This window comes from Pseudorasbora parva, chromosome 20 (assembly GCF_024679245.1).
Source record: "Pseudorasbora parva isolate DD20220531a chromosome 20, ASM2467924v1, whole genome shotgun sequence".
In the NCBI taxonomy this organism is placed as follows: domain Eukaryota; kingdom Metazoa; phylum Chordata; class Actinopteri; order Cypriniformes; family Gobionidae; genus Pseudorasbora; species Pseudorasbora parva.
This window is the reverse complement of record NC_090191.1, coordinates 42,045,524-42,065,562: the sequence shown is the minus strand read 5'-3', so window position 1 is coordinate 42,065,562 and position 20,039 is coordinate 42,045,524. Positions and strand designations below refer to the sequence as shown.

Sequence of the window (20,039 nt, the reverse complement as noted above, 5' to 3'; positions counted from 1 at the left end):
TCGAAAGCTTACAAACTCATAATTCATCCTGTGAAAACCGTTTTGAAATCGGACGTTGCGTTACCATGGATACGGTACTTTCTTTTCGCGGGCTCCTCCCCCTAGTGGGCGGAGTCATGATTCATATTTCAACGTTTATTTATTAACTACTTTATAATTAAAAACGCATATCGTCGGAAAGGTCAGAGTCTCAAGGTTCCATATTTGGGGACTGTTTTGTGATGGAAGTGATATTTGGACAGAAATTTACAGGAAAATGCATTAAAAAAACAATCAATTGAATGCGGATGACACCCGGTGGCTGTTTTTGGTACAGCGCCTAAACAAAATCTCACGGGAACTTCAATTTTTGTGATATCAACTTCAAATTCGACACACAACTTGGTTAGACACATGGATTTAATTTTATAGTTATTTTTTTTTGTAAAATATATATTTTATATAAAATAAAATATTTATTACAGTATTTTTCATTTACAGTTAATTTAAACTTCCATAACTTTTTCATACTTTCCTATTTTAATTTGCTTTCACTTCAGCAATAATATGCTGTATATTTTCCTTAAAACAAGACCAAACTGAAGTTTATATTCCAATGCATTCTTGAATTGGAGCCATTTAAGTTTTGATAGTGCATATTGTTTTACAGTCGTGAGAAACTAATAAAACTAGTTACAAAAGACACCAGATGCAAAAGTAAAACGCACAGATGCGGAAATGAGAGAAAATGTGCTGAATTGTCACAAAAATAGGGATAAAATGATGCTCCTGAGAGATTCGTCCCATCATTTCTGTCTCTATCAGTGTAATCACGGTGGACGCGTGTCTGGTGTGTGTGTGTGAGCAGCAGGAGCTCACACACACCTGAGCTGTTCCACATCAGTCAGACTGTGAAATCGGCAGAGCCACATAATAACCGTGATTTCAGTCAGATGGGCAAAAAACTGCCAATCAAAGACTCACGAGTCATGACATATAAAGCGGTTCGGATCGTTAAAACGTAATCTGCCCTCCAAACCCTGATTAGCACCACTGCAAGAATATCTGTGATATGGGATGAGAGAGAGGATTAGCCTCGAGTGAAGTGACAGGAGCGCTGAGATTTGAGGACTAGACAGCAGGGTTAGGTGCCTTTAATTCAATAGCCGAATGTCAATTGATTTCGCAAGCTAGATTGAAATTTGCATTTTTAAAGGGGCGGTGTCATGCGATTTGACTTTATTAACTTTAGTTAGTGTGTAATGTCGCTGCTTGAGCATAAACAGTCTCTGCAAAGTTACAGCGCTGAAAGTTCAATGCAAATGGAGATATTGTCTTTTAAAGTTACGGCAGTTTACAAAAACGGCCGGTTTGGACTACAACGAGCTTCTTCCTGGGTCGGTGACATCATAAACCCTCGCTAGTCTCCGCAGATGTGACTTCTGCCCGTAATGGGAAGGGGCGTGGCGTTTCAATGACAACCTGTGCTTCAGCCAATAAAAATACAGGAAACTACATTTGGACCAATCTAAGACCATTGCGTTTTTCAGAGGGAGGGGCTTCATAGAAGCAGGAAGTAAACGAGCCGCTCAAAGCTCAGACAGCGGTGTGGAATAAAGGGAGAATAGAAGAAAAATACGGTGTAATAAAAAGAAGTATTAAGACATGTTATACTGCGCCCCATAAACACAACCAAGCCTAGAAAAAAACACGCAACCACCGCTTTAAATCAAGAAAGTAGAATTCAAATAATTTTTGTACTTTTCTGAAATGCTAAATTTTAAAGTAAAAAAACACAGAAGTAAAATAAGAACAAATAAACAAGACTTTTGTCTCAATAATCAATAATCTTGAAATTCTAAAATATGATATCTATAATTCCTGATATCCTTAAGGCCATTCCTCTTTTGTTTAATTCCCTCTTCCGGTCGTTGTCCATGAATTGACTCTTCAAGTCTGAATTTTTCCCGATCCTGCTAGACGGACATCATGAATATCTTCACGTTTAACCTCTGCAGACCCTAAAGGAAGTCCAATAGTGTCACATGACAAATGGCTCATGGTTTCTTACAAACCCCTTCAGAATGAAGACCTGAGGGGGGTCGACCGCATGTGTGTGTGTGTGTGTGTGTGTGTGTGTGCACTGAGGTAAAGCTGTTATCCCACTCTAACACTCCATTAGCTCATTGATCAGTGTAAAAGCAGGAGGGAGAGAATGACAACGTGATCCATCACAGTGAAACACACACACACACACACACAGAACAAAGCTGTACTCGTTGTTCGCGACTGACAGATTTCTGTAAGCCTGGTGCATTGGCTCTTGCATTGGTTCGCTCAGAAAGCCAAATACTGTTATCATCTACTCACCTTCATGTCACACAAAACGTGTGATTTCTGTGCAAGTTATTTTTTCCATAGAATGAAATAAAGCTTGGGTCTGTTCCTCAAAGCTATCATAAGACTTCGAGAATCTATCGTGTAAAGCTAACGGACTGCTCTTCTGAGCGACGGTGTGTTTTCTCGCGTGCGGTGATTGACAGGGTTTTATCCGGCTCTGAGAGGAAAAGCTTCATGCTTGATCCAGCTACTCTGACTCAGACCCAAACTCAGATCTGTTGGGTTCCGGCTGTTTGTTTCAGTGATCAGGCGGCAAAGCTTACTGGGAAAAAACAACAAGAAGTTTAAAGCAAAAGGAGATCAATAATTTTACAGAAATCACTTTTTAAGGACTACAACAAACGGCTGGTATACCACATTTAAAATTATGTTTACTTTACTTAATTAAATGAAGTTGTGTCGAAATTAGATATGTTTGTGCTCAATCAGCCTAATATATTTAAAACTGAAGTTTACTTTATTAATTTGTACATGAAATATTTGTGCTGACATAACTAACTGGGCAGTGGATCTGTAGTTCCCAGCATGCTTTGCAAGGGACTGCGCTAGGAGAGAAAATGTACGGATTAAAGTGTTATTTATGTGTTTTTCTGTAAAGGGAAAGATGTTATTAGTTTATGTTAGTGTTTAATGTTCAGTTATGTTGGACATTGAGGAGTTTCGGTCATTTTGTGGTTATCATTATGCAGAAGTGTGTGTGTGTGTGTGTGTGTGTGTGTGTGTGTGTGTGTGTGTGTGTGTGTGTGTGTTTAGGCTGTGGGCACTTATATACATATTCATTGGATGGAAGTCCTGCTCTCAATTACATTTTTTTAGTTTGTCCAATGAGTTATTTTTGCATTTTATTTTAATAAATATGCTTGCTGTTATTTAAAAGTTTTAAAGGCAAATTAAATTGATAACAGTGTTCACCTTACATAATAAACTTTTATAAATTTAACATAACATCACATCACATTTGGGAGTCGCTCAAACTGTCATCTGTCTATTTCGATACAGTTCAAACACAAATACAATAGCATGTCATAAAAGCAAGATGACAACATTCATAAATACAACTTAATGGGAATGTTAGCAAAACTGGGTCTGTCCTCAGAGCAAACACACTGATCACTAGATTAAAACGTTTGTCGAGACAAACTTTAACTTGGCTTGAAAAGCCGGACCAGAAAGTTTGAAAACGTTTTCTAAAAAGCTTAAAGTTGTTTAAAATTAAAGCGACGGACGGACGGACGGACGGACAGACAGACAGACAGAGAGACAGATAGATAGATAGATAGATAGACAGACAGACAGACAGACAGACAGACAGACAGACAGACAGAGAGACAGATAGATAGATAGATAGATAGATAGATAGATAGATAGATAGATAGATAGATAGATAGATAGATAGATAGATAGATAGATAGATAGATAGATAGATAGATTGGTGGACGGACGGACGGACGGACGGACGGACGGACGGACGGACGGACGGACGGACGGACAGACAGACAGAGAGACAGATAGATAGATAGATAGATAGATAGATAGACAGATAGATAGATAGATAGATTGGTGGACGGATGGACGGACGGACGGACGGACGGACGGATGGATGGATGGGTGGGTGGGCGGTCGGGCGGACGGACGGACGGACGGATAGACAGACGGACGGGCGGGCGGGCGGGCGGACGGACGGATAGACAGACGGACGGACGGGCGGACGGATAGACAGACGGACGGACGGACGGACGGAGGGACGGACGGGCGGACGGACGGATGGACGGACGGACGGATAGACAGACGGACGGACGGACGGACGGACGGACGGATGGATAGACAGACGGACGGACGAGCGGACGGACGGATGGATAGACAGACGGACGGACGGGCGAACGGACGGACGGAGGGACGGATGGATAGACAGACGGACGGACGGACGGACGGGCGGGCGGACGGACGGATGGATAGACAGACGGACGGACGGACGGAGGGACGGATGGATAGACAGACGGGCGGGCGGGCGGATGGATAGACAGACGGACGGACGAGCGGACGGACGGATGGATAGACAGACGGACGGACGGGCGAACGGACGGACGGAGGGACGGATGGATAGACAGACGGACGGACGGACGGGCGGGCGGACGGACGGATGGATAGACAGACGGACGGACGGACGGAGGGACGGATGGATAGACAGACGGGCGGGCGGGCGGGCGGACGGACGGACGGACGGACAGACAGACGGACGGATCGATAGACAGATGGACGGATGGATGGATGGACGGACGGACGGACGTACGTACGGACGGATGGACAGACAGACAGAGAGACAGATAGATAGATAGATAGATAGATAGATAGATAGATAGATAGATAGATAGATAGATAGATAGATAGATAGATAGATAGATAGACAGACAGACAAATAAAGCCAACTTAATTACAAAAACTCATTCTGACGTTACTTGAAGGCTGCGTCTGCTTGAACGTGTTCTGTCTGCTGTTAACACAAGAGACTGTCAACAGGTCATCTTTTCCAGAGTAAGGAAATCGACAGCGCATATCACAACATTAGCGTGTGTGAGTTTCATTCAGCTGCTTTATTTAGTGACCTTTATAAGTATAAGAAGTGCGGGCGTGCTGCGAGCAGCTGTGAGATTTACTGTTTATGGGCTGAAATTCAGTTTAGTGTGAATCTATAAACACCATATAAATATTATAAAGCCATCACCGTATGAGAGACAGACACAGGACAGCTGCTCTGACATGAACACGACAACAGCATTCATAACCAAAGATATCATCATTTCATTCTGTTTATTCTTCCTCAGACAACTGATATTATCACCGCTCAGATGAGGCCTGCACTGCAAAAAATGCTTTTCTTACTTAGTATTTTTGTCTTGTTTCTAGTCTAAATATCTAAAAAATCTTAAAACAAGAAGTATTTACTAGACAAGCTGAAGTAATCGTCTTGTTTTGGAGAAAAATAACTCAAAATGAAGAGAGTTTTTGCTTAAAATACGCTAAATAATCTGCCAATGGGGTGAGAAAAATAATCTTAATTCAAACAGAAAACAAGATTATTTTTCTCACTCCATTGGCAGATTATTTAGCGTATTTTATCCAAAAACTCTTAATTTTGAGTTATTTTTTCCCAAAACAAGACAATTATTTGTACTTGTCTAGTAAATGTTTCTTAATGTAAGAATTTTTAGATATTGAGACTAGAAACAAGACAAAAATACTAAGTAAGAAAAGCATTTTTTGCAGTGTGAACGCAATAAACGCGATTCACTGAAGGAAATATACGAGTGCGTTTGCCATGTGCAAAACTCACCGTTATGATGCTAGCATGTTGCTAAGGTGTTCTAGTCGGTTGCTAGGGTGTTGCTATACAGTTGCTAAGGAGTTCTAGGGAGTTGGGCAGGATAACGGTGCATCTGATCACTTATACTACGTCCTAAAAGTATGTACTCTTTTTGTGAAGAAAAGGAATATACTTTTGAGTGTGTAGCAGAAAAGTATGCAAGCTTCGGGACTACTCCGCCATCTTTACCGGACTCTGTCGCTTAGTTACGTGCATCCCATAACCGTTTAAAACTGCCCTGTCAATCATCGTCAGATTCGTCACAGTTCAAATCCTCCACATTCAGATTCATCTCCTTTCGTATCAGAGAGAAATGTAGTCGAGCGTTGATCTGCCATGTGTGTGTCTTTAATGCAGAGACTCTCCTCATGTGTTTGTAGTTTAAATATAATGATGCTTTTAAAAGTGAATGGCCAAACGTGTCATTATTAAAGTTCTCAATGCTGCTGCAGGTGAAATATAATGTGGATAACACTGAATAAATATCTTTAGTCAGGTTAAATACTGATAATTGATCACTCAAGCCCATTTATCTGAACCTCTTAACCGGCGGAATCGCACATCCACCATGTTTGTAGTTTTTAACACTTTTTATCAGCGTTTGTAGTTCTAATCGAATCCTCGTCTAACTCGCAATGGGTTGTGGGTAATATCAGCCGTTAGAGTGTGCGTCGATCCGCACTTCCAATTCGGACCAGAAATAGTAAACCATCTTTGGACTACTCTTTTCAGCATACTACGATTTGGGATATACTAATTCTATTTTCGAGAACTATTTAGTATGGATAGTGTGCGAATTGGGACGCAGGGTTAGTAAAGCACCAAAACAACACACATGATTTAAGGAATCATTCATGTCTGGAGCACACACACTTATGTTTAAGAGTGTGTTCAAATCCCTGACCCGTATGCAGCTCGCAGACGCCACTAATGAATCCAGACGATATTCGCCCGTTTTCCTGTAGTGTTAATACAACAGGTCAGAGCGTTACTGAGGCATCTGATCTCAGTAAACACAAGCCACAAGACACAAATCAAACAAGCAGATTCATGAGAGAGAAACCCACGCAGAGCAACACTAAGCCTGGAGACTTACACACACTCAGACAGATGGAAGTGTCCCGGATAAAGCCGCCGGGTCTCAGATAAACCTGCCAGGCACCTGTAATCCCAAATCACTTTCACACATATTTATACACACACACACACACACACACACACACACACGCTCACACACACACACACACACACACACACACACAGAGCTCATAGCCAGCAAAAACCCTCTCAAACGGAAAATAAATGGGATGTGTTGCAAATCGACTTTTTGACATTGGTGTCTTTCCACGAATTTCACTCCAGAGAAAAGTTAAGCTCACTCCCTGAAAACATCGTTCAGAATATTCCCGAAAGCAGAGCCTCACCAAAGATGATCCGCCTCACCTCTCTCAACCCCTGATACACCACACACACTCTTACACTTTCATTTTTGGGCTTTTTTTGTGCAATATGCAACATATGAGTTCAAGTATATTTATAAAGCACGTTTAAAAACGACCACAAGCCGACCAAAGTGCTGTACAGCAGTACGAGTACGAATGCAATACAAGAGAAGAAAGAAACTATATTAATAATAGTAATGATGCTAGAAATAAAAGTTTAAACAAAACTATAAGGTGAAAGCCAAAGAGAATAAATGAGTTTTAGACTAGTTTTGAACTCAGGTAAAGTGGACGCGGTTCTGACACACTGCAAAAAATGCTTTTCTTCCTTAGTATTTGTGTCTTGTTTCTAGTCTAAATATCTAAAAATCTTAAAACAAGAAGTATTTACTAGACCAGCGAAAGTAATCGTTTTGTTTTGGGAAAAATTACTCAAAATGAAGAGAGTTTTTACTTAAAATAAGATAAATAATCTGCCAGTGGGGTGAGAAAAATAATCTTAATTCAAACAGAAAACAAGATTATTTTTCTCACCCCATTGTCAGATTATTTATCTTATTTTAAGTAAAAACTCTCTTCATTTTGAGTAATTTTTCCCAAAACAAGACAATTACTTTTACTTGTCTAGTAAATGTTTCTTAATGTAAGAATTTTTAGATATTTTGACTAGAAACAAGACAAAAATACTGAATGAGAAATGCATTTTTTGCAGTGTAGAGCGCGATATGAAGATATGAACAACAACGGCCATGCTTCACAACTACAGGACAGGAAGGTAAATAAACTCATTACATCTAAACCAACAACATATTAAAGGGATAGTTCTCCCAATAAGGAGAGTGTGATGTTTATCTGCTGACCCTCAGGGCATCATAGGTGTGTTTGTTTCTTCAGGAGAACACAAATGAAGATTTTTAACTCAACCGTTGCTCGTGTAATGCATGTCAATGGGGTGTATTTCTATGAGAGTAAAAAACACACACACATACGAATCCATATTAAACCCTGAGGCTCGTGGAGACACATTGACGTCTGAAAACACGAAACGATCAGTTTCTGACAGAAACACAACAGTATTTGTTATTTGTTTACCCCACATCAGACGAATCTCATCTAGTATTCCCAACGCCATTACTTCCGCCGAATAAGGTCAAAATATCGGCATGATCATAGATATATCAACATAGATATATCGATCCAAACAGGCACTAATGAGGAATATATATATGGATATTTGTCTTACAAAAAACGCAACGATTTGCTTCAGAAATAATCTTGTTTTCTGTTTGAATTAAGATTATTTTTCTCACCCCATTGGCAGATTATTTATCTTATTTTAAGCAAAAACTCTCTTCATTTTGAGTTATTTTTTCCCAAAACAAGACAATTACTTTTGCTTGTCTAGTAAATACTTCTTGTTTTATGAATTTTTAGATGTTTGGACTAGAAACAAGACAAAAATACTGAGTAAGAAAAGCTTTTTTTACAGTGTGTGGGCGGGGCTAAAATCGTCTGCAATTCAGGCTACAAAAAATAAATAATGCTTTTATTCAATTTTATTCTCAGACTTCTGACATGAGGGCGAGTAATTAAAGACATAATTGTTATTTTAGGGGTGAACAAACCCTTTTAAAAGCGCTTTACAAATAAATGTGAATTTAATATGCTGTGAGAACAATGTAGAACAGAACACACTGCAAAAAATGCTTTTCTTCCTTAGTATTTTTGTCTTTTCAACAAAATATGCTGCCATTTTGACTATAATAATCTAATTATGAGTAATTAAATGAGTAATGAGTAATTAAAGACTAAAAATGTCTTTAATTACTCATTGTTGCAGTTGCTCTGAAGGTTTCTAGTCCAAACATCTAAAAATTCTTAAAACAAGAATTATTTACTAGACAAGCTGAAGTAATTGTCTTGTTTTGGGGAAAAATGACTCAAAATGAAGAGAGTTTTTGCTTAAAATAAGATAAATAATCTGCCAATGGGGTGAGAAAAATAATCTTAATTCAAACAGAAAACAAGATTATTTTTCTCACCCAATTCGCAGATTAATTAGTTCATTTTAAACAAAAACTCTCTTCATTTTGAGTTATTTTTTCCAAAACAAGACGATAATTTGTACTTGTCTAGTAAATGTTTAATGTAAGTATTTTTAGATATTTTGACTAGAAACAAGACAAAAATACTAAGTAAGAAAAGCATTTTTTGCAGCGCAATTATTGTAGCATAACCCATGCTGCTTCACATACTATATTTAAAAACAACAGGAAGCAATTTAGCTTTTCTTCTACTGACGCCAACACAATGAAAACTTCTCTTCGATGTAAATAACATCCTCTAGCTGCGACGCCTTTACCGTCTGCGTTTCTCAGATCACGATTCTCTGGCGTTATATATTAGGTTGTCTTGTGAGTTTTTCTCAGGGCTGATGACAGATGGTGCATTTGTGGAAGCAGGTGCGTGAACAAAACAATTACATCCAAAATAGAGCAACGGACGGCTCCATCATTAACACCCCCACCCACATCCCATCACCTCTTCATCCTTAAAACACAGGCTCCTTCAGGGCGTTTTAAAGTTTATCCTGGTTATGTAAAATTATTCAAGCCCACCCCTGTGGTGTTTATCAGTTAATAATGGAGAACAAAGCGAGAAGTAAACTTGCAAACACGAGGCCATTTTAGTGGAGCTGAGAGAGCACACACACCTGCTCTAGATCTGTACTTACACCTGTTTTAGGTCAAAGATTACAGATTACTTATTGACTACACGGGGATGTCACAATAATTGGTGTATTTATGACAGAGCTGGACAGTGTTGTGGTAAATCTTGGTACAGCCATATGTTGACCTTCCCATGTATACATAAATTATCATACAGAGGTCAGGGGTCTTGGACCATAAGTATTCCTTCCCTTGGTGGATTATATCTTGAACTGATGGGTTGACTATGTTGTGTGTGACATACATTGGGGCTTGTGAGATGAAATACATGGGGTATGTAACGTATATGGGGTGTGTGTGATCACATCAGATATATGGCCTACGTGACATCCTGACTTAAACCATGAACCATGAAGCCTGTTACTAACAAATGTTATGTGTTTTTGTGTAGATCCAAAATGATGATTGCTAACACAAACGTCTCACCTGAGAAAGGTTTCTTCGGGCGGTTAAATCGCACCGGGTTTTACAGAGTTTCACAGCGGCTGCGCACGCGCAGTGTTCTTTTTTTTTTTTTTTTAAGCGAGTGATGATTGACAGCATCTGAAGTGTTGACCGGTCTCAAATGGCGGGTCGTCAACATGCCTGGAGTGTTCGAATGAGGTATCTATGTATATATATCTATGGTCTCAAGCGTGTGTCATGTCTCTATAACAACCCGAGCTTCCGCAGTGACTGTAATGACTTTAAAAATAATATGAATGAACCGTCTTGTTTAATCTTAAAGTTCTGCTAGTCAGACTTAGCCTGGATGCCAGCCGAATTTAGCCCCGCCCACAACATTTTTAGGTTGGGTGGTTCGGTCTGGCCTCGCTCCATAGAGGAGTAATTATCCCCGAACAGAAACTGTTCGGACCAATGAGATCATCAGGGCGGGCTTTAGACGATGACGGACAGATGATCAACAGTAACGTAATCATCACGTCATCAAAGGGGCTTGGGTTATATTTGTTCGAATCCTAAACGGAGAGCTTGTTCGTATCTGCATCACCTTCACTATTTCTCTCAGTAATGATGATCATGTTGGGTAAGTACTCTGTGTAGCATTAAATTATTTATTTTTTCCGCAACACCGGCAAAGATCGTGTTTTCCAGCCTGATTCCAGCGTGTGTGCAGACAGGGTTGCCAAGTTTTTACAACAAAACCTGCCAACTACTAGCCCTAAACAACAGCTTCTCGGGGGGTTCTCCGGGGGAAAAATGGAAAAATCTCCTTGGTGTTTGGGGGGTAAAATGTGTGTTATTTTGGGAAGGTTGCTGCTAAAATTCGCACTCATGGGTCTATATATCACATAATAGTTGCTTCAACCCGCGGACATAGAAAACAACCCGCAGGGGAAAAACGCGAACTTGGCAACACAGTGCAGTTGAACTCTGTTGACGTTGCTTCGTTGCTCTGATTGGTTGTCGGTCTGAGCAATTGATGTCTTTCCTGGTTCGGTTGAAACACACCCCATAATCACGGCCCAATGGAGCATCAGACTCATATTCTGACTAGAGTTGAGGATGACCACGTCAGGCTAAGTCAGACTCGGCTCAGAGAGATTATGACAAATAAATAATGCTAACGCAAGCGGCCATGGCACTGAACGAGCAATCGTTATTAGTTCAAAAGGGCATACAGTCAAAGTTATTATGCGAGTTAACTCATAAATCCGTCACTGTGAAATAAAGTTGGCTTTTACAGCTGAAATGATGAGTAAATTAAGCATGCTTGGAACAATTACAGAGGAATATTGTAATACATCACAATCAGATCAGGAAATCGAGACGATGGCTATATCGTTTAGTATGCTGAGAAAATAAGTTATTTTGCGCAGCTTGTTTATTAACTAGTTAAGAGCAGTTTATAGTGGATTATGAGCTATTCGGATCCAGTCGGGTCTGTGTCTTCCCGCCGGGTTCGGTTCCAGCTATCAAATAATAGACGGGTCCATGTCGGTTCCGGGTACTATATTTTTGGCATTTCTCGGATCTGCACGGGTCCGGGTCCAGCGTTAGAAATAATAGACGGGTTTGGGTCGGTTCTGTGTAGAACATCGCGGATCTCTTAGGGTTCAGTACGAATTTTTGGACCCGTGAAGACCTCTACATCTGTGTACACTTGGCGTGGCCTTATAGTTGCATCAACCGTGCCTCTTTCTTGCAAGAAACATTTTTTTATTAAATAAACCTTTATTATAATTGGCTAATGTTTGTCTCTTATTCAGTGAAGCGATAGAGTTAATTATTTTGCCATTACAACAGTAACTCAGCACATTTACTCGAGCTACCTAAGTACACTTTCTGAGTCTCTGTGCTTTACTGGAGTATTATTTTTTCTGCAAACTTCTGACTTTAACTTCACTCCATCTGAAAGACAAATATCGTACTTTTTACTCCACTACATTTCTATCGAGGTCCTCGAAGTGGAAAGTCGTTTCCGTCGCAGCTCTGAAAGTCAGTGATGATTTTTTTCTTCTTTAAAAGGTGTTTGGGTTTTTGCAGAAAGCCTTTCAGGAATCACTCTTGTAGAGTCTCGTGAAGTTCAATGATTTCACAGCATTTATTAAACACTGATTTATAGTTTAGAGCAAAATGGAAGAAGACGGATGTCCAAATGCTCATTTAGTGGAGTATTCACATAAACAAAGTTGATTCTGTCTTCAGTGAAGGTGAACAGTGTGAGAATATCAGATGTGTATCAGTGTATTGGATCCGTGCATTCGGCCTTAAAGTGACAGCAGCTTTGTAACTTTTCTACAAGTATTTAAATGAGTTTAAGTTAGTCGTCTGCTAGTGTGTCAGATGGAGCGTCACTGACTGGCTTAAACCATGATGGCATAATGTGCATTTATACAACTATAATAAAATAATGCGCTGACATAAAAAAGGAAATTTACTTTTGATACTTAAGTACTTTTAAAAACAAATACTTCTGTACTTTTACTCCAGTAAAAATCTGTTTTTACAACTTTTACTTGTAACGGAGTAATATTTGACCAGCAGTACTGTTACTTTTACTCAAGCAATGAAGTCGTGTAGTTGGTCCACCTCTGCTTTATGATTATTTTGCACTGCTATATTTGTGCAGGCAGTGTTTTAAACAGATGATATAGTGGTGTTGATGGCACAGCGCCCTCCGAAGGCGTAATAAATCCCCAGAGGAAGCAGAAATAAACGCCTGTCCATATTTAACATACTATAGATCCATAGCAGCGCTGAAGGCGAGGGTTTAAAGACTAAACCTCTCAGACAGTTTCCTTAAATCAAGCAGAAACGGCTTAAGACCAACGTTCACACAAAAAAGTATGAAAGAAATGCAATTTCTGAAATTCAGATGAGAAATGCAGCCCATATTAATGTTTTTTGAGCCTGTCAGGGTCTGATTAGCTTCTTGCACACACACACGCGCGCACACGCGCACACACACATTTGTTTCACTATATTAGTGAGGACATTACATAGACTTCCATTGATTTTATATCATGTTAATGATACTTTCTATCCCCTAACCCAACCCCTATCCCTAAACCTACCCATCACACACACACACGTTTGTTTTTGTGAAATGTGGGGACATTCAATAGGCGTAATGGTTTTTATACTGTACAAACCGTATTCTATCCCCATACACTGCCCCTAAACCTACCCATCACACACGTACGCACGCACGCACGCACACACACACACACACACACACACCAGTGGTGGATAGAGTAACTCAAAATTACTTAAGTAAATGTTTAAAGTATGTGATATTTATTGTACTTAAGTATGAAAAGTATTATTTTCATATTAAACATACTTAAGTATTGTACAAGTAAATTTTAAATATAAAAGTAGCACAAAAAACACACAGTTTTAGCAGTAAGATCGTGTTCAGTTTTAACTCTTTCTAGCAAGAAAGTCTCAGAACTCAGAAAGAATCAGACGTGAAAATGTTGGTAAAAAAGCACAATTACACACAAAATGACCCGCAAATGCAACTTTTGGACTCCATCTTTTCCCCCAGCTCAGCTGTCACAGAATGGAAAGCAGAGGATTGTGGGATATCAGAGGCAGTGAAGGATGCATTTTCCAGGTTTCGGACGCAGCCTTAGAAAATATGCGCTAGCTGAGAGGGGTTTCGTCAAAGCTGACTAAAAGTGGTCGAGGATTTATAATTTCGACTCCTCTATTTACACCATACACGTCTTACATGCTAAACGCTTGGCTGTCTTTATGCGTTTGTGTGTGTGTCTGTGAGTGAGCTCCCTTGCGTCTGTGTATGTATGTGCCCATCTGTTAGTATGTGTGTGTGTGTGTGTGTGTGTGTGTGTGTGAATGTGTGTGTGTGTGTGTGTGTGTGTGTGTCTGTGTGTGTGTGTGTGCACACGTGTTTTAAATGCAACTACAAAGCAAGAACTTGGTTTTGTTGAACATGAAATGTGGAGATGTCTGCTTTTGCTAAAAAAAACTACTTTAAAGGTGCAGTGTGTAGTATGTATGAGGATATATTGACAGAAATGCAATATGCATAACTAAATTTTCAATGATGTATAAAGACCGTTATGTTTTTATTATTTTAGAATGAAGTTAAAGTTAAAGTCATACGTTTCCAGAAAAAAAAAATACTCAAGTAAAGTACAGATACTCAAAAAGTGTACTTAAGTACAGTACTCAAGTAAATGAGTTTAGTTACTGTCCAGCTCTGATATAAACTAGTGTTGTCAAAAGTACCGACCGCGATACCAATTCAGTACTGAAATGTTTAAAATATGACGCTTCGAGCGCTGTTGAGCGGAATCGTAAACACCTCTGACTGGCCATGGTGCTCACGCGCTCATCAAATAGGTCTATGATTGGCTACTTTGATCAGCGCTTCACAAACATGTTGTAAAAATACATCAATGACGCTTTTCACGGAGCGCTTACACAGATACACACAGAGCGTTTGAATGTAGGTGTCTATCAGCCTACCGGTCCGCTGGTCGACGCCTGCTTGTGCTTTCAAACGCTCCCGCTCCTGCTTTCAAAACACTTTTCAAACACTTCCGTGTTGTTTCAAACCGCTGCCGTGCGTTGATCATTGTAGCCAATCACAGGCACATCTGATGAGCGTGTGAGCACAATGACCAGTCAGAGGTGTTTACGATTACAGCTCAACAGTGCTCGAAGCGTCACATTTTTAACATTTCAGTACCGATTTGGTATTGCGGTCGGTACTTTTGACAACACTAATATAAACTAATGCAAATTAATAGGTGTTACATTGTTTGATCGGACCCCACGGGCCAGCCTTCGCTCCCCACGGTCATCAATGAGCCTTGGCCGCCCATGACCCTGTGGCCGGTTCTCCACTGTTCCTCTTGGAGCACTTTTGATAGATACTGACCACTGCAGACCGGGAACAGCCCACAAGAGCTGCAGTTTTGGAGATGCTCTGACCCAGTCGTCTAGCCGTCACAATCTGGCCAAACTCGCTCAAATCCTCACGCTTGCCCATTTCTCTTGCTTCACACACATCAACTCTGAGGACAAAATGTTCACTTGCTGCCTAATATATCCCACCCACTAACAGGAGCCGTGATGAAGAGATCATCAGTGTTATTCACTTCACCTGTCACAAATATATATATATATACACTCACCTAAATGATTATTAGGAACACCTGTTCAATTTCTCATTAATGCAATGCTGGTGGCGGTGGTGTAATGGTGTGGGGGATGTTTTCTTGGCACACCCCTTAGCGCCAATTGGGCATCGTTTAAATGCCACGGCCTACCTGAGCATTGTTTCTGACCATGTCCATCCCTTTATGACCACCATGTCCCCATCCTCTGATGGCTACTTCCAGCAGGATAATGCACCATGTCACAAAGCTCGAATCATTTCAAATTGGTTTCTTGAACATGACAATGAGTTGACTGAGCTAAAATGGCCGCCACAGTCCCCAGATCTCAACCCAATAGAGCATCTTTGGGATGTGGTGGAACGGGAGCTTCGTGCCCTGGATGTGCATCCCACAAATCTCCATCAACTGCAAGATGCTCTCCTATCAATACGGGCCAACATTTCTAAAGAATGCTTTCAGCAGCTTGTTGATCAATGCCACGTAGAATTAAGGCAGTTCTGAAGGCGAAAGGGTCAAACACAGAATTAGTGTGTGTTCATAATAATCCTTTAGGTGAGTGTATATACACACACACACATACACACACAAATATATATTTACAGATCTGATGTTACCAAGATGCACGTCCAAAAACCATGGTAGTAGTTTCATGTAGTTAGTTTTATATCCTGCTGCTGTTTGGGATGGAGGACAATCACAGTCAGCCATATATTAACGGAGGAGTTGCGTTATTTTTGGTCAGCACTTGGAGAAAGTGTGAAGAAGAAAGCGAGCGACATAAAGGGAGAGAAAGAGTGGGTGGGCTCTTTAAAGAACATCCTTCTCTGTGGGGCAGCGGGCTTTGAACGCGCACACAAACACACTCGCAGTGAAGCCGGGGTCATTGTTTTTTTTATCCCACAGCAGGTTCTTCCAACTTCAGCCGCACTCAGAACTATAGAAACGGAGAGAGGAAAAAACGGAGAGAGGAAAAAACGGAAAGCGGGCGTAACTGTGGGAGGCGTTGCTGACCCGAACTCCTGAGCTTTATTTACAGACCTGCATTCGTTTGTTTGTGTTTTGTACACTGTAAAAAAATATATGTTCAGTAAGTTATGACAACATAGGTTTTTACATACTTTAAACTCATCAAAATAAGTTAAGAGACGTTAAACTTTCACCATTGCCATCATCATCATCATCATCATCATCATCATTATTATTATTATTTATTATTATTATTATTGCTGCTGTTTTGGAACTTTAAACCTGGTTTTCATTGTCACCACTACTACTACTAGTTAAATCAATTGATTATTTCTAATTCTCCCCCTAATCTTTTCATGTGTTTTTAATGCACCACAACATAGAAGAGAAATGTGTGTGTGTGTGTGTGTGTGTGTGTATATACATTGAAAAACCTCATAAACACTCAGGCAGGCAAGACAGGCGAGAAGTGGTTTCTCTAGGACAAAATCTCTGTCCCAAGTTGAGACACTCGCACAATGTCCCCCTTCTTTAAACACACCTTAGACACTACACACAACTAAAAAAATAATATTTAAAAAAAATACATATATAGGGACTGAAAAGATGTGGGGGGAGGGTTATCTTATATTATTATCATACTATGTAAAATTAATTAATCCATTGAAAGTGGTGACAATGATAAATACTACATAGGAAAAAACAAAAGGACACCGACTAATACAATGATGGTGATGAGGAGTGATGGTAGTGATAATATAATAAACAGTAAATGGGTAATTTTGCTCATGAATACACACACACACACACACACACACACACACACACACACACACACACACACACACACACACACACACACACACACACACACACACACACACACACACACACACACACACACACACACACACACACACACACACTCACTCACTCACACCTACACTCATCCACATACATTTATACACTTTAATTTTTCTAGAATTATGTAATTACTTGATTGTCAGTTAATGCACTATTATGGTTTGTATGTCTGTTTGTCAATTGAAAAAATAAAAAATAAAATAAAGACTGTTAAAAATAAAGATTATTACACTGTAAAAAACTATTTTAAAAAAAGTTACCTGGTTGCCTTAAAATTTTGAGTTCATTGACATTTGAGTTAATACAATGAAAATTTTTTGAGATTCGGCAGCTTTTATTAAAATATTATTAAAAATGTTGTAAGCATATTGGGTAATTGTGTGTGTTTTATTTCTGATGACGCAGCCAAATAGTGCTATTTCCATGATTATCACATTTTTTTATGTGGTTCAGATACAATAATATTTTGCGTTTCTATTAATTATAGTTTTACTAACTATAATTATACTATTAATTTCCTTCATTGCATCAACTCACATTTTTAGTTTCAATAAACTCAAAATTTTAAGGCAGCCAGGTTACTTACTTTTTTAAGTTAAACTAACAACACATTTTTACAGTGTAGTTATACAAGATGTATAAGTTTAACATAATTTAAGTTGAAATAACTTCCCAGTCGATTGTACTGCAAAAGTTTAAAATTTGCCTTTTTTTTTACAGTGTAGGTGGACGTGTCCCCGATTAGCCTTCCCAAAACCCTCCTCTTCCTCAGTTGACAAATGTTGGCTCTGTTTGGGGAGATTTCAGCCAAGACAGCTCGACTTTAATCCTGATGAGAGGACGAGATCTTATAATCGTTCAGATTAGTGATACCATCCGTCTCACCACTTATATATAACCAAGTCTGCTCATTTATAGTGACGTGAAGACTCGCTTTAAACGGTTAGTTCAGCCAAAAATGTAAATTCTGTCATTAATTCCTCCTGTGGTTGGCCAGCCGTCAGTCCTCCGCTCATCTTCACACACAGATGAAGATATTAGTGTTGAAATCCGATGGCTCAGAAAGGCCTTCATTGACACCAATGTCATTTCCTCTCTCAAGACCCATAAAGGCACTAAAGACGTCGTTACAAAGCCCATCTCACTACAGCGGCTCTACAATCATTGATGAAGAGGCCAGAATAGAGTTAGTGCGCAAAAAAACACTAAATAACGACTTATATAGTGATGGGCCGATTTCAAAACAAAGATTCGAACCGTTATGAGTCAGTGAATCGATTCATGATTCGGATCATGACTCAAACTGCTGAAATAACGTGACTTTGGCGATCCGAATCACGAATCGATTCACTGACTCATAACGGTCCGAATCGTTGTTTTGAAATCGGCCATCACTATATAAGTCGTTATTTAGTGTTTTTGCGCACTAACTCTATTCTGGCCTCTTCATCAATGATTGTAGAGCCGCTGTAGTGAGACGGGCTTTGTAACGACGTCTTTAGTGCCTTTATGGGTCTTGAGAGAGGAAATGACATTGGTGTCAATGAAGGCCTTTCTGAGCCATCGGATTTCAACACTAATATCTTCATCTGTGTGTGAAGATGAGCGGAGGTCTGACGGCTGGCCAACCACATTAAGGAGAGGAACTAATGACTGAATTTTCATTTTTGTGAACTAACCCTGTAAAGGTCCTTCCAAACCCGACTCTCTTTCTTCTGTGTGAATATTTACAATGATTGAAATGAAAGTAGAGTCCATTCACGCTTCTTTCGCGTTACTTTCTGGAAGGGACGCTCATTATTTTGCTAAGACCTACGCTAATGCTTTGCTCCTTTAATCTCGCATGACTTCAGAAGATTTAGAAAATGGATAGAACAAGGTTTTCAATATTTCATACGCCACGGACCCCCATTTATGATCATCCTCATGTGAGGGACCTCCATCCTGACGCTTAAAAGATATTATTTGGTGAATATTTAGTTTCTATAACATTATTCTATTTTTTATATTTATATATTTATTTTAATATAATTTATTATTTATTTATTTCAATCAATTGTATTTATTTATGTTTTATTAGTTTTATATTTTATTAATTTTAACATTTTTTTATTTATTCATTCTAATATAACTTTTTAAATAATTAATATATATATATATATATATATATATATATATATATATATATATATATATATATATATTAATATAGCAATCAATTTGATTTATTTAAATATGTTTATTATTTCTTTGTTTTAATCAAAATTTTCAGTATTTTATTTTAATGTTTTTTCAAATTTATTACATTTTTATTATTTATTAATTCTAATATAACTATATCTACTATTTATCATTTATTTATTTCAATCAATTTATTTATTATTTAAATATTTGTATTTATTTATTTTAATCAATGTTCATTATTTTATTTAACTTTAAAGGTTTTTTTAATAATTTATTCATTTTTACTTATTTATCCTAATATAACTTTTTAAATAATTAAATATATGTATTTTAATATAATTTCAACAATCATTTTTATTTATAATTTTAAAAAGAATGTTTTAATCAAGGTTCATTATTTTATTTTACTTTTCAGTAATTGTTTTTTATTTGAATGTTTTTTAATAATTTATAACATTTTAAAATGTATTCATCCTTATATAACTTTTTAAATAATGAAACATTTATTTTAATATAT

At 38.7% G+C, this 20,039-nt stretch overlaps 1 protein-coding gene across 1 annotated transcript in view; it reads right to left on the bottom strand.

The window, feature by feature from the left end:
- Positions 1–20,039, bottom strand: part of ptn (pleiotrophin) — a 51,761-nt gene that overhangs the window by 15,792 nt on the left and 15,930 nt on the right. The gene's annotated exons all lie outside the window — the stretch shown is intronic.